The 16,262-nt window shown below is 42.9% G+C and overlaps 1 protein-coding gene and 1 long non-coding RNA gene across 3 annotated transcripts in view; one reads left to right on the top strand and one right to left on the bottom strand.

The window, feature by feature from the left end:
* FAM107B (family with sequence similarity 107 member B) overlaps window positions 1-16,262 on the bottom strand; it is a gene marked incomplete at its 5' end in the record, with an annotated part of 217,971 nt that overhangs the window by 153,360 nt on the left and 48,349 nt on the right. The gene's annotated exons all lie outside the window — the stretch shown is intronic.
* Window positions 1-16,262, top strand: part of LOC308613370 — a 52,289-nt gene that overhangs the window by 1,172 nt on the left and 34,855 nt on the right. The gene's annotated exons all lie outside the window — the stretch shown is intronic.

Raw genomic sequence — 16,262 nt, 5'->3', positions numbered from 1 at the left:
GGACCGGGGCACGAACCCATGTCCCCTGCATCGGCAGGCAGACTCTCAACCACTGCACCACCAGGGAAGCCCAAACGAGTGCATTTAATGAAATATTCTTAAGGAACAAAGAGAAATACATGATTTGTTTGTGTATATACACAATATTATATGTATATACACAATGTAGTATGTATGTGTATGTCTAAACATCTGTCTTGTGCTCAGCACTTTTCCTAGGCTAGATGTGATTGAATTAACTCTCGGTTGTAATGGTGTTGATCCTTTTCGTAAAGGCTTTAACTTAATAATCGCATTCGTTATCTTTTAAAAAACCCTACAAAAAGCCATGCATTTGATGGTCTTCCAGCTGGGGAAAGCCAGCTCTTCCATAGCAGAGTCAGGTTTAGATCTTTCTGAGTTTGAACAAACCACAAAACAAAAATTCGCCTTTTAAAAATGACACTGACCCATTTCTAAGTCTTCCTTAAGTTATAATGAAATGCAGTTGCTGACCCTGCTTTAGCAATCAGTAAGGAAATGGTTCCAGTTTTCACACTCACAGTAGGGCATGATGTCAAGTTTGGTCTTAAAGTCTGCTTTTTCCAGAAACGCTGCCTCGATTTTTATTTTTATTTTTTTTTAAGGTTGCCATTTATGGTCAGGGGAGCATGGTAGACTACAATTTCTGTTTGTTTCCAGGGGTAGTAGCATCAGAAATGTTGAGCAGAGAACCAATCATGATGGTTTGTTTTTTTTTTTTTTTTTTTCGGTACGCGGGCCTCTCACCGTTGTGGCCTCTCCCGTTGCGGAGCACAGGCTCCGGACGCGCAGGCTCAGCGGCCATGGCTCACGGGCCCAGCCGCTCCGCGGCATGTGGGATCCTCCCGGACCGGGGCACGAACCCGCGTCCCCTGCATCGGCAGGCGGACTCTCAACCACCGCGCCACCAGGGAAGCCCAATCATGATGGTTTTAATAAAAGTTTTTTATAGGGGGAGAGGAAAAGAGAGGAAATGCTAAAATGCTTGGGCAGAAATCTGGGTTCTTTTCCCAGCTGGTGCTAAGTAAACCCCTGGCATTTTTGTGTAGTTTTGAGAAAAGCAGCAATTATGATTCCCATTTCATAGACAGTAGGAGCCAACTTTCTCTGCTCAGAGAGCGCACATCCATGTGGCCTACATGTACATCCTCACAGAATGTTAAATAATTGAATGACATCCACCTTCCTGCATCAAGTAATAGAGATTTTAAGGCTTAGCACGATAAATCCAATCACTTTATTTTTTCCTAAATTTCTAACTGTCCTAAGAGGCTAACAGTAAAGTTTTGGGTAAATTGCTATGTAAAATAAATACGATAAATAAATCATCCAAATAAAAAGGAACCGGTTGGAACTGAGAGCTAACAAGGTGCTCGAGGTCATAGGAACATCCACTAGCAAATGATTTTCTACTCTTTACTCTAAAAATGTTGAGAGGTTAGAGCCCAGCCTCAGAAAGGTGGGTCTACCCAGAGACAAGTCCCTGACAAACTCAGGAATAAAATAGAGGGGGCACCTGGTCCAGTTGGGTGGTTAAAAATTAAACTGGACATATCTGATGTGGGATCAAAACAGAGTACAACCCACAGAATGGGAGAAAATATTTACAAATCCTATATATCTGAGACATTAATATCCAGAATATATGAAGAACTGCAACTCAATGACAACAACAAAAACTAACAACCCAATTCAAAAACGGGCAAAGAACTTGAATAGACATTTCTCCAGATAGATATACAGATGGCCAATCTGCACATGAAAAGATGCTCAGCATTGTTAATCATTAGGGAAATGCAAATCAAACCAAAGTGAGATACCAGTTCATACCATTGGGGTGGGTATTATCAAAAAGCAAACAGAAAAACAAGTGTTGGCATGGATGTAAAGAATTGGAACCCTTGTGCATTGCTGGTGCTCATGTAAAATGGTGCAGCTGCTGTGGAAAACATGGTGGGTCCTCAGAAAGCTAAGTGCAGAATAACTGTATGACCCAGCAACTCCACTCCTAGGTACACACCCAGAAGAGCTGAAAGCAGGGACTTGAATAGGTATTTGTACACCCATTTTCATTGCAGCAGCATTTACAATAGCTAAATGTCCAGTAGCGGATGAATGGATAAACAAACTGTGATATATCCATACAATGGAATATTATTCAGCCTTAAAAAGGAATGAAGTTCTGATGGATGCTGCAACATGGATGAACCTTGAAAACATTATGCTGAGTGCAATAAGCCAGACACAAAAGGGCAAACACTGTATGATTCTATTTATATGAAGTACCTAGAGTAGTCAAATTCATAGAGACAAAGTGGAACGGTGGTTTCCAGGGGTTGGGTTTTGGGGGGAAATGGGGAGTTGGTGTTTAATGGGTATAGAGTTTCAGTTGTAGGATGAAGAAAAAGTTCTGGAGATGGATGGCAGTTAAGGGGGCAGAACTTACTGAATGCACTTACTGAACTGTACACATAAGAATGGTTTAAATGGTAAATTTTATGTTAGTTTATTTAAACACACTAAAAGAGAGGAAAGATACGCAACACTGTAAAACAACTACACTTCCATTTAAGAGAAATTTAAAAAGAGAGAGAGTAAAGATGATTTGAAATGGTCTGGCCCTGGCTCTATCACAGCCACCTCTTAAGCGAGTTCATAAGCTCTCACAACCACCTTTCATCTGCTTCCCCCCAGTTCATCCCACAATGAGATTCTCTTCAAGGACACAGAGACAGACTGGTCCTCTGGGCCAGGTGATCATCACACTTGGCAGCTTGGAGAGCTTGTGCTTCCAGGTACCTTCCAGAGATTTCTACTCAGCACCAAGTCACCAGGACCAAAGGAATGATGGTCACCAGAAGGGTGTCGCCAAGATGGAAGAGAGGTGAATGCATTCCTGCAGAGGACAAAGTTCTGCTCCCAGGACTGTGTTCTGCATGGGCCACTGTTGGAACTCAGGTCACCCTGGCCTCACAAAGACTCCCCTCCGTGAGCCGTGGCAGCTGGCATAGATGAGGGACCCACGTTAGGGCCGTAAGTAGGAGGGTCCAAGTATTTATTTGCCTTTTCTTTTTCATTCTTCATTCTGTTAAAGTCATTTTACTTTTGACATCCATAGACGTGGCTCCCTAGCCCCACTCGATCATAATAGTGAAATATTCATACATATTGGAATTTTTTTTAAAAGTAATTTTAAAAGAAGTCCTGGGGACTTCCCTGGCGGTCCAGTGGTTAAGACTCTGTGCTTCCACTGCAGGGGATGTGGGTTCGATCCTTGGTCGGGGAACTAAGATCCCGCATGCCACGTGGTGTGGCCAAAAAAAAGAAGTCATCAGTCTCTTGGTGAATCCCAGCTTGTGGAAGAGAGAGCAAGCTTATGAGAAAAAGAGGATACAAATTCTCACCGGGCTTTGGAGGACACAGAGTGCGTTAATGGCTGTAAATGGCAGAGCCCTCAGCCCCCAGCATTACTGACAAACGTTCCAGCCCGGGTGCTCTGTTCAGTCTCCCTTCCATCTCCCATCTTGCTGTCACTTTGTATGACTGCCCAGTCTCTCCACCTTAGGAGGACTGAACCCAGACTGGCCATTTCCCTTTCTCATGACTTGGTGTGCGTTTCAGACAGAGATCTGTGGTGCGGATACGATAGGATGTTTTCCACTTACTTCATGATCCATGAAGCTGAATTTCCCAGGGTAACAGCCTTTGAGACCAGTGGTAAAATACATATGCAGCCAGGCCATATTTACTCTTTTCTTTGGGTGCTGGATCGCAACCCTGGCAGGATGTCTGAAGGAAAAAATTGGTAAGTTGGACTTTACTGAAATTAAAAATATCTGGTCTGCAAAAGACACTGTTAAGAGAATGAAAAGACAAGCACTAGCTGGGAGAAAATATTTGCAAAACATGTATCTGATAAAGGGCTAGTATCCAGAACTTCTAAAACTCAACAGGAAGGAAACAAACAACATAATTTAAAAATGGGCAAAAGATCTGAGAAGAAATGTCACTAAAGAAGATACACAGATGCCAAAATAGCATATGAAAAGATGCTTAGCACCCTGTGTCATCAGGAAATGAAAATTAAACAACCATGAGATACCACCACACACCTATCAGAATGGCCAAAATCCAAAACACTGACAACACCAAATGCTGACGAGGATGTGGAGCAACAGGAATTCTCATTCATTGTTAGTGGGAATGCAAAATGGTACAAACACTTTGGAAGACGGTTTGGCTGTTTCTTCTAAAACTGAACGTACTCTTGCAGGCTCTCCAGCAATTGCACCCCTCGACATTTACCCAAATGAGGTGAAAATTTACATCTACACAGAAAGCTACATGTGAATGTTTATGGTAGCTTTATTCATAATTACTAAAACTTGGAAGCAACCAAGATGTGCTTCAGTAGCCGAATGGATAAATTGTGGTACATCCACGCACCAAAATATTATTCAAGTACATAAGATGGACTGTTATTCAGGTATGAAAAGAAATGAGCTATCAAGCCATGAAAAGGGATGGAGGAACCTTAAATACATGTTGCTAAGGGAAAGAAGCCAATGTGAAAAGCTACATACTGTATGATTCCAACTATATGACATTCTGGAAAAGACAAGACCATGGAGGGGTTCAGGGGGATGGAGGGAGAGAGAGAGGAAGGGGTGCAGCACAGGGCATGTTTAGGGCAGTGAAGCTATTCTGTGTGATGCTGTATTGACAGATACTTATCACTTTATATTGGTCAAAACACATAGAATGGGGCTTCCCTGGTGGCGCAGTGGTTGAGAGTCCGCCTGCCGATGCAGGGGACACGGGTTCGTGCCCCGGTCCGGGAAGATCCCACATGCCGCGGAGCGGCTGGGCCCGTGAGCCATGGCCGCTGAGCCTGCGCGTCCGGAGCCTGTGCTCCACAACGGGAGAGGCCACAGCAGTGAGAGGCCCGCGTACCGCAAAAAAAAAAAAAAAAAAAAAAGAGCCCCCTGTAATCGTTCACCATTTCGGCCCCAAGGAGACGGGAGAGGGATGCCACCGAGGGCTGGAGGAATCTGGGAGTCGGGGAGAGTCTTTGAGTTGCAAGAAGTTAATGCAGATCTCTTGCCATTTCTGGGGGAGAGGGGAAGAGAGTGGGGAACTGAGATGGGAGACTAGGCAGGGGCTTGTGTCCTGTTTTCGCTACTCTGCACAGAAATTCTGGAACAGAGCACGTTAAATGGATGGAATGGAAAGAGCAGAACATCAGGGTTCATGGTTGCCCAGCCTGGGAGCTCTTGCAAGCATCGGGGAGAAGGTTCTTATTCAGCTGTGCCCCACGTGGGGCTGGCGTGCCACTAGCTCAGAGCTGGTGGTGGGAGGGGACTGTTGGGTGTCCCCAAGACCGTGTTCCTGGACCCCTGCAGTCTGTTAGCTCTGGGACTCTACAGGTTTCCGCGTGCCTCAGAGACTTGGTGGGCCAATGGCCTCGGCTCAGGTCACACTGGTGACAGTGTGCTGCGATCTTAAGCCAAGATGCAAATGGCTGGGCCATGAAGCCCAGTAGTTGGAGCCACAGAATGGCTCAAAAGGCCATAAGAGTCGGTGGCACCTCAGCAGAGACAGTGAGCCCAGGACAAATCCAGACCTGCCAGTCTTCATTAGAGGACGGTGAGGGCACGGACGGCAGCACGTGGATCCAAAGCCTTTAACCAGCACCCCCTGCCCTCCTCCAGGAAATCCAGACTCAGTCTCAGGAAGGCGCTGGGGGAGGAGGCCTGAAAACTGGAACGTGTATCCAAAGAAACTGACCTGAATGGGACTACTATTCAACCCGGAAAAAAAAACTGAGAATTTTCATTTTCTTCCTACAATAGTGTTGGAGGCCAGAGATGCAGGATTGGATCTGATGGGAAATGAGCTATGTTTCTTGGCTCTCTGAGTAGTGCTGGGTTAAATAGTCAAACCGCTGCCTTTACCATACAGCCAGGTTACCTTCAAGGCGGGTTGGAGGACCCGTCTTAGACCTAAACCAGAGGAAGAGCATTAAATATCAATGTCAGGGTGTTTACAATAAAGAGCTGTGGTCCAGCCGTTGTCTTGTCGTGCTGTCACTAATTGGCAAACTCCAGACCTCACAAAGAGAGTTCCTAGAGTTTCCAGCACCCTTTCTACTGCTTCTTTCCTGAATACAAACAACAAGCAAGGCTGGGACTTCCCTGGAGGTCCAGTGGTTAAGAATCCGCCTTCCAATGCAGGAGATGTGGGTTTGATCTCTGGTCAGGGAGCTAAGATCCCACATGCCATGGGACAACTAAGCCCACATGCCACAACTAAGACCCAATGCAGTCAAATAAAGAAATATATATATATATATATATATATATATATATATAAAGCAAGGCTCAGCAGATGTTTGAGGACAACTTCCAACACGAGAGAGAAACAGGAGAAAAAAAGAGACTCAGGAGAATCAGAGACAATACAAAGAGTGGGGGAAAATATCAAAAAAGTCACTAACATCTTCAGAGAGAAAAGAGAAGACCCCGTAAAACAGCAGCAGATTATGTGCAAAAAAGAAACAATCAGAGCTCAAGAAAGACTTTTAGAAATTACAAATATGACAGCTGAAATTAAAAGAGGCTGGAGATACAATCAAGGAAATCTCTCAGGAAATAAAAAGCCAGGGAAAGTTCAGTAGGATAGAAAAATATGAGAAAATTAGAAGATTGGTTTAGGAGATTGTATTAGTTATCTATCACTGTGTAACAAATTACCCCCAGAGTTTAGTGCCTTAAAACAACAATAGCATTTTATCATCGCACACAGTGTTTGCAGGTCACCCAGTACTTAGCTGAATGGTTCTGGCATGGGGTCTGTCCCAGGTTGTGGTCAAGATGTTGGCCGGGACTGTGGTCACCTTGGGCTTGACTGGGCTGCAGAGTCGCTTCCAAGATGGCTCCCTCACGGGGCAGTTCCTTGCTGGCTGTTCCTTGTCATGTGGACTCGCATAGGGCTGCTTGAGTATCCTCATGACATGGCAGCCTGCTCCCCCCAGAGCAAGCGATCTGAGAGAGAGCAAGGAGGAAGTTGCAGTGCTTTTCAGAAGCACCCTTCCATCACATTCTATTTGCTAGAAGTGGTCACTAAATCAGGCTCAGGGAGAAGGAGCTAGCAAGGGTTAACAGCAGTGAGATGACTCACAGTGGTGTTGGGCAGTGGTGGGTGGGGTGGAAAGAACAGAGATTCTGATGTCAGGGGGTCCTGGGCTTGAATCTTGGCTCCTCCTCAAGCAAATCATATGCCTCTCCTCAGTCTCCTGTCCTGTAAAATGGGTGTGATATTGCCACTACGCAGGTTTTGTTTTTAAGTTGAGAATAAATTGTTAAAAGTGACTTGTATATGGTAGGTGCCAAATAAATCACAGTTGTTATTATTAGTATTGAAATGTCTTTGGGTAGAATGCAAAGGATGTGATCTGCAGTGAAATCCTGTCTAAGTCCCAAAGCAGAACTCAGAAAAACAGCAAAATCCCCCCCTGGACACCCTCAGTAATGGACAGCTAAACAATTGGAATGCATTACTCTGTTATTTCTGAATAATCATGGGTATTCTGCTTAAACCCCGGAGACATCTTTTAGCATGTGAGTTTTATGGATTTGGAGGAAACTTTTATGCTACTGAAAGGTCGTTCTTTGGTTTTCAGTTTTGGGGAGGTTTTGCCCAAATCTAGGAGAAGTATGTTTGACTCTGCAACATCACAGGTTTTGTAACGGCATGATTTAGTGAGTGGCAAGAAGAAAGCCTCAACCATCCTTAAGTCAGAACTCCCCCAATAAGACTAGCTTCTTATTGGGTAAACGCAGACCCGACTGGTTCTCCATCTGCCCCTCAATGTATTGGGTTGGCCAAAAGGTTCATTCGGTTTCTTCCGTACGATGGCTCTAGTAGCACTTAGTTGTCTTTAACTTCATTCGAAACAACTTTGTTAGATTGTATGTGACAGCTATCGTATCAGCGTGCATTTAAAAAAAAGACATCAAAATTGGTGATCTTTTGTGTAGCCATTTTAATAGTGAAGGTGGAAGAAAAACCAACATCTTCAGCATATTATGCTTTATTATTTCAAGAAAGGTAAAAATGCCACCGAAACGCAAAAAAAGATTTGTGCAGTGTATGGAGAAGGTGCTGTGACTGATCGAACACATCAAAAATGGTTTCATGCTGGAGATTTCTCGCTGGACAATGCTCCATAGTCAGCTAGACCAGTTGAAGTTAACAGCGATCAAATCGAGACATTAACTGAGAACAATCAACGTTATACCACGCTGGAGATAGCTGGCATGCTCAAAATATCCAAATCAAGCGTTGAAAATCACTTGCACCAGCTGGTTATGTGAATTGCTTTGATGTTTGGGTTCCACATAAGCGAAAAAAACCTTCTTGACCATATTTCCACATGTGATTCTCTACTTAAACGTAATGAAAACGTTGCGTTTTTAAAACATATTGTGACGGGCGATGAAAAGTGGATACTGTACAACAATGTGGAACAGAAGAGATCGTGGGGCAAGTGAAATGAACCACCACCAACCACACCAAAGGCTGGTCTTCATCTAAAGAAGGTGATGTTGTGTATATGGTGGGATTGGAAGGGAGTCCTCTCTTATGAGCTCCTTCCAGAAAGTGAAACGATTAATTCCAACAAGCACTGCTCCCAGTTAGACCAACTGAAAGCAGCACTTGATGAAAAGTGTCCAGAATTAGTCAACAGAAAATGCATAATCTTCCATTAGGATAACTCAAGACCACATGTTTCTTTGATGACCCGGAAAAACTGTTACACCTTGGCTGGGAAGTTCTAATTCATCGGCCATATTCACCAGACATTGCACCTTCAGATTTGCATTTATTTAGGTATTTACAAAATTCTCTTAATGGAAAAAAATTTCAATTCCCTGGAAGACTGTAAAAGGCACCTGGAACAGTTCTTTGCTCAAAAAGATAAAAGGTTTTGGGAAGTTGGAATTACGAAGTTGCCTGAAAAATGGCAGAAGGTAGTGGAACAAAAGGGTAAATATGTTGTTCAATAAAGTTCTTGGTGAAAATGAAAAATGTGTCTTTTATTTTTACTTAGAAACCAAATGCACTTTTTGGCCCACCCAATACAAAGTGCATCTCAATTTATAACCTACCTGGCTTTTGTGAAATGCACAAGGGACACGGGAAAGCAGGACAGCTTTTGGGGGCAATGTTGGTTCCTGTTATCATGATAGATAAAGCACGGTATTGGTAATGCTGACTTAGGTTTGTGGATGCCTCCCCTCTTTGCACAGCCAGTATGGTCTTGATCCTCAGCCACCTTAAGAGATGGGAAGAATCAAAACGTTTGTTCCCAGTTTGTCTACAGATAAGGAAACAGAGACTGAAAAAGATGAAGCGGCTTCCAGACATAGTACTGGTCTGTGCAGCGCTAAGATCAGAGTTCAGATCTTCTCGGAGTCCAGGGCTGTTCCCATCACCTTACCAGCCAGTGGTAGGAGGGGATGAGGCTTCGCAGTCAGATGATGGTGTCAGGGCAGGCTCCGTGGCCCTCTGATTTGGGGCTCACTGGACAAAGCCTGCCCCAGTGACACACTCAGGCCTGGGCCTTGGGCCTCAGAGTTCAGCCAGGGACACCTTCTCCCTTAGCCCTATTTTTCTTGCCTCTAAAATAAGAATTCTGACCTACTTCATTAGCCTGTCCTCAGGGAAGGGATCAAGATTTTTAAACTAAATTAAAATGTGTTTGTTAATGTCCTAATACAGCATAATAATACTTTGCCTTCAGTGATGCTTTTCCCCACTCTTGAGAATCTACAAGAAATTCATTCCTGTTGTTTTAATGAATGTAAATATTTTGTGGAGAATGAAAGATTTTAAAATGTTAGTAATTTCCTCCGAGAAACCCGTACACGTCGTGGCGTATTTGCTCTCAGGTCTGTTCTCTTCTGGTCCCCCGTGCACTGCGTTTCCCAGGCCTCTTGGCTCACTGGCTTCCTGCTGGACAAGGTCAGTAGGAGTCACCAGAGCGGGTGAGAGGTGGGGAGGAGGGGAGAAGCCAGAGGACCTATTCCCCCTTCCGGGGAGCATTCCCAACAGTGCTTCCGGCAGCATTCCCAACAGTGGCCGCATCTCCCCTGTGGTTCCAGTTCCCCACGAGCAAGCGCCTCCTCCTCCCTGGGCTCACTGCCTGCTGGTGGCCCTGGCTCCCACCTCTGTCCTCTGTCCGTGTGGCCCCAAGGAGGGTAGCTGCTTCCAGCCATTGCTAATCTCTGGGTCGCCTTGCCCTGCCCTGTGGGCTTTTCAGCTCTTCTTATACCTTTGTCACCAGTCCTCTGTGTTAAATTCTATCTGCTGAAATCATGGTGTGGATTGTTTTCCTCACTGGGTCCCCAGTGTTTGGTCCCTCTCTACAGAGAGAGTGGGGTACGGGGAATGCCTTCACCTGGGAGAAGGAAATCTGGGCCCGGGTGGGGCACTTCCTCCAGCCAGCCAGGTAATGGTGGGCAAGTCACAGCCTCTTTGGACTTTGGTTTCCTTTTCTGCAAAATGAAATAACTAGTCTAGGTGATTCAATTGCTGTCAATTTCATAGCTATGGTTTATCTAGTAGGTGGGTGATCCCCTGTCTGTGCCAGAACACCCTCCAACTGGGACTCCTGTTCCCAGTAAAAAGATGGGGTTTTTTTTCAAGTAAACTTTAAAAGTTTTTGGGCCCCATCAGGTCCAATTCATCAATCACCTGAAGGGCCACTTGGGAAGTAGGGAAAAATAATAGCAAATGAAATGATTCCCTAAGAATGCTACCAGACACCGTTGTCTTGTCTTAAAGAAATCTGAGAAGTCCTCGGGCAAGTATTTTAAGGAACAGAATAATGCAAAGGATGTAGAATTCATTAGCAAATGCTGTTTGCACCCCTTTTCCCCCTCCCCTGTGGAATATCTAATAGTTTCAAAGGAAATACTTTTTTAATTTTATTTTTTAAGTGTACAATCAGTGGTCTTCAGTGTAAAGTTGTGCAAACATCACTGCTGATTGCAGAACATTTTCATCACCCCAGAAAGAAACCCCGTGCCCATGAGCAGTCACTTCCCATTCCTCCCTCCCTCCAACTCCCAGCAAACACTAATCTACTTTCTGTCTTTGTTGATTTGCCTCTTTTACACATTTCTTGGTGACCAGCTTCTTTTACTTGGCATCAGGTTTTCAAAGCCCATCCATGTTGTAGCACGTATCAGTACTTCACTCCTTTTTATTGCCAAATCACAGACCATCATGTGGATATACCACATATCGTTTATCTACTCATCAGGTGGACATTTGGGTTGTTTCCACTTTCGGGCTGTTATGAATAATGCTGCTGCAAACATTCATGTACAACTTTTGTACAAAAATATCTAGGAGCAGAATTGCCAAGTCATATGGTAAATCTATGTTTAACATTTTGAGGAACTACCAGCCTGTTTTCAAAGGAGCTGCAACTGTTTAACATTCTCACCAGCAACCATGGGGGGGTCCCAGTTTCTCCACATCTGCATTAATATTTGTTATTGTCTGTCTTTTTTTTTTTTTTTTTTTTGCGGTACGCGGGCCTCTCACTGCTGTGGCCTCTCCCGTTGCGGAGCACAGGCTCCGGACGCGCGGGCCCAGCGGCCATGGTTCACAGGCCCAGCCGCTCCGCGGCATGTGGGATCTTCCCGGACCGGGGCACGAACCCCTGCATCGGCAGGCGGACTCTCAACCACTGCGCCACCAGGGAAGCCCCTGTCTGTCTTTTTAATTACAGCCATCCTAATGGTTGTGAAGTGATATTGTGGTTTTGATTTGCACTTCCTACTGACTAATATATTAAGCATCTTTCATTTGCTTCTTGGACATTCATACGTCTTCTTTGGAGAAATATTCAGTCAAATCCTTGGCCCGTTTTAAAACTGGTTTATTTGTCTTGGTATTATTAAGTTGCAAGGGTTCTTTTTTTATTACTTTTTAATCGAAGTATAGCTGCCGTACAACGTTGTGTTAGTTTCTGCTGCACAGCAAAATGAATCAGCTATATGTATACATATATCTCCTCCTTTTTGGATTTCCTCCCCATTTAGGTCACCACAGAGCACTGAGTAGGGTTCCCTGTGCTATACAGTAGGTTCTCATTAGTTATCTATTTTATACATAGTAGTGTATATATGTCAATCCCAATCTGCCAATTCATCCTACCTCCCTTTTCCCCCCTTGGTGTCCATAGTTTTGTTCTCTACATCTGTCTCTATTTCTGCTTTGCAAATAGGTTCATCTGTACCATTTTTCTAGGTTCCACATATATGCATTAATATATGATATTTGTTTTTCTCTTTCTGACTTACTTCACTCTGTATAACAGTCTCTAGGTCCATCCATGTCTCTGCATATGGCACAACTTCGTTCCTTCTTATGGATGAATAATATTCCATTGTATGTATGTACTACATCTTCTTTATCCATTCCTCTGTTGATGGACATTTAGGTTGCTTCCATGTCCTGACTATTGTAAATAGTGCTGCAATGAACACTGGGGTGCATGTATCTTTTGGAATTATGGTTTTTTCTGGGTATATGCTGCAAGAGTTCTTTATATCTTCTGGATGCAAGTTCCTTATCAGATATATAGTTTGCAAATATTATATTTTCTTCCATTCTGTGGGTTGTTTTTTCAATCTCTTCATGGAGGCTTTTGAACCATAAAAGTTTTTAATTTGGATAATGTCCAATTTATTTTTTTATTGCTTGTAATTTCGGTGTTCTATCTAAGAAGCCATTGCTTTATTCAAAGCCATGAAAATTTACTCTTTTGCTTTCTTCTAAGAGTTTTATAATCTTAGCTCTTACATTTAGGTTGTTGATCCATTTTGGATTAGTTTTTGTATATGGTGTGAGGTAGGGGTCCAACTTCATCCTTTTGCATGTGACTATCTAGTCGTCCCAGCACCATTTGTTAAAACAACTATTCTTCTCCATTGAATTTTTGTGGAATCTTTGTCAAAAATCAATTGGCTACAGGACATGGAAGCAACCGAAGTGTCCATCAACATACGAATGGATAAAGAAGATTGTGGCACATATATACAATGGAATGTTATTCAGCCATAAAAAGAAATGAAATTGTTATTTGTAGTGAGGTGGATGGACCTAGAGTCCGTCATACAGAGTGAAGTAAGTCAGAAGGAGAAAAATAAATACCGTATCCTAACACATATATATGGAATCTTAAAAAAAATGGTTATGAAGAACCTAGGGGCAGGACAGGAATAATGGCGCAGATGTAGAGAATGGACTTGAGGACACGGGGAGGGGGAAGGGTAAGCTGGGATAAAGTGAGAGAGTGGCATGGACTAATATACACTACCAAATGTAAGATAGATAGCTAGTGGGAAGCAGCTGCATAGCACAGGGAGATCAGCTCTGTGCTTTGTGACCACCTAGAGGGGTGGGATGGGGAGGGTGGGAGGGAGACGCAAGAGGGAAGAGATATGGGGACATATGTATGCATATAGCTGATTCACTTTGTTATACAGCAGAAACTAACACACCATTGTAAAGCACTTATACTCCAATAAAGATGTTAAAAAAAATCAATTGGCTATAAATGTAAGGATTTGTTTCTAAACTCTCACTTCAGCTTTGTAGATGTATATATCTATCTTACGCCAGTACTGCCCTGTCTTGATTACTGTAGACTTATGGTAAGTTTTGGAATCAGGAAGTGTGAGTCATTCAACCATTTTTTTTTTTAAGATTGTTTTGGTTGTTTTGGGTCCCTTTCATTTCCATGTAAATTATAAGGTCAGTTTGTTTTAAACTGCAAAAAAGGTGGCTGGGATTTTGATAAACATTGAATTGAATCCGTAGACCAGTGTGGGAAGTATTGCCATCTTAACAATGTTAAATCTTCCAATCCATGAACCTGGGATGTGTTTCCATTTATTTAGGTCTTTTTAAATTTCTTTCAATGATACGTTATAATTTTCAGTGTACAAGTTTGCACCTCTTTTGTTAAATTTATTCCCAAGTATTTTATTCTTTTTGATGCTATTGTAAATGGAATTGTTTTCTTACTTTCATTTTTGAGTGTTGATTGCTAGTTTATACAAATACAATTATTTTTACATATTTGTCTTGTATCCTGAAACCTTGCTGAACTTGTTCATTAGTTTCAACAGTTTTTCAATGGATTCCTTAGGTTTTTCTATATACAATATCATGTCATCTGCAAATAGAGATAGTTTTACTTTTCTTTCCAATCTAGATGCCTTTTATTTCTTTTTCTGGCCTAGTTGTCTTGACTAAACCACTAGTACAGTGTTTAATAGAAGTGGCAAGAGCAGACATCCTTGTCTTATTCCTGATCTTAGGGCAAAAGCTCTCAATCACTCACCATTAAGTATGTTAGCTGTGACTTTTTCATAGTGCTCTTTATTGGGTTGATAAAGCTGCCTTCTATTCCTAATTCATTGAGTGTTTTTAATCATTAAAGGAACATATTCTTGTGCCCCGCCCTAACCTTTTAGTTCCTATTGCTCTAAATGAATTTCTTCTTTTATTTCCATGAAAATGACAGCAAACAGCGACCACTTGATCTATTCCCAGTATCTCATTCCCTCAAATTGATTTTAAAAAAAAACAAAGAAAAAGCAGTTAAGTTGCTTCTAAAGGCATTTAGGATGTTCTATAATATATAAAGCATACATGGTAGTGAAATTTTAAAAGCAAGCAGAGAAAAATGTAATGTGGTAAAACAAAATCTATATTTTATTACTGCCAGATGTCTGTTATTGCTTGAGCCTTTTCTTCCTGTTATCCCACAGCAATGGGCGTTAGTGTGCCTTTCTCAATCATTTGTGGGAAGTGGATGAGGAAGGAGGTCATGCTGTCTTAGCTGTGTAACCTGGAGCAAATCACTTAATCTCTCTGTACCTTAATTTCCCTTTCTGTAAAATGATCTTACGTACTTAACTTAGGAAGATACAAATAGCCCGTCTCTGTAAAGTACTTAAGTTAGTGCGTGATGCTTGGCAAATGCACAGTAAAAGTCAGCTCCTATCACTATTTGAATCATCATCATTATTATTAACAGACTTAGCTGCCTATGAGCTCTGTGTCTCTACTGCATCCTCCACAGGCTATTTCACATTTGGGTATGAAGAAGAATAACCCACTTAGGGAGCAGAATAACCCACTTAGGGAGTTTCTGGTAGTTGAATACCCACCATGGCAGCCACCACCACTGGTTTCCACTTTCTATCAAATAATCAACCAGATCTGAGTCTGTGGGTTTAAAAATCAATTTAGATACAGGGAGAATCATTGAAAGTCATTTTGAAAATTCAGGCCTATAGCAGTTTAACTTTATCCTCTGCATTTTCACTAGCTTCAAAAACAAAACAAACATTTCCTAGAAATAAAAGAAAAAGAAATACCCTATGGATAGTGCTTCTCAATGTTATTGAATAGAAACATTTAATGGAGGAGACACTTCATATCCCAGAGGGAACAGTTTCTCCCACACATGTACACCCCCCTCTCCCAAAGATGGATTCCTGTGCTCCCCTTTGCTTCACAGTGTTTGTGAGGCTGGGGTTCCTGAGGGGAGGGAGGTGTGTCTCTGGCGACAATCCATTCCCAAGCCCTTGTCTCATGAGTTCCTAACACCAGATGTGCGGACCTGCCTCGCCATCCCTTTGGGGAGTTTGGGCTGAACTTTTCTTGGCTTTTGTGTCAGAGATAGTTGTCCCCCCAAACTCGCACTCCCTTTCCCTAAGTAGAGCTGTCGCTGGCAAGTGACTACTGGGCCAGGGATGATACTTTTGCATCTGGATGCCACCATGTGACCGAGCTCACTACTGGAGCTTCCACAAAAGTGATGCCACTTCCTGGGCTGCTCAGAAAACTTTGTGGGGCTCCTCCATGCTCTTTTTTCCTTCTCGGCTGGAATATAGGTAACCCCCAGGAAGTCAAAGGTGGCAAAACCTCCATCACCTGGGTTCCTGGACAGTTGTAGGCAGGAAGCTACCCCGCTGACCTCTTCACCTGCCTGTACTGTTAGGTGAGTGAGAAACAAAATGCAACTGTGTTAAACTTCTGAAAGTTTCGTGTTTGTTTCCGGGATAGCATCACTCTAACTACTTCAGCTTTTCTCACTTTGACAAACCCTGCATACTTAGATAATTAAGGTTGTTTTTATGCTAAGCATT

Source organism: Mesoplodon bidens (genome assembly GCF_964165515.1).
Source record: "Mesoplodon bidens genome assembly, chromosome: 3".
NCBI classification, from domain to species: domain Eukaryota; kingdom Metazoa; phylum Chordata; class Mammalia; order Artiodactyla; family Ziphiidae; genus Mesoplodon; species Mesoplodon bidens.
Note: the sequence above shows the minus strand (reverse complement) of the source record. Positions and strands in the feature narration are given on the sequence as shown.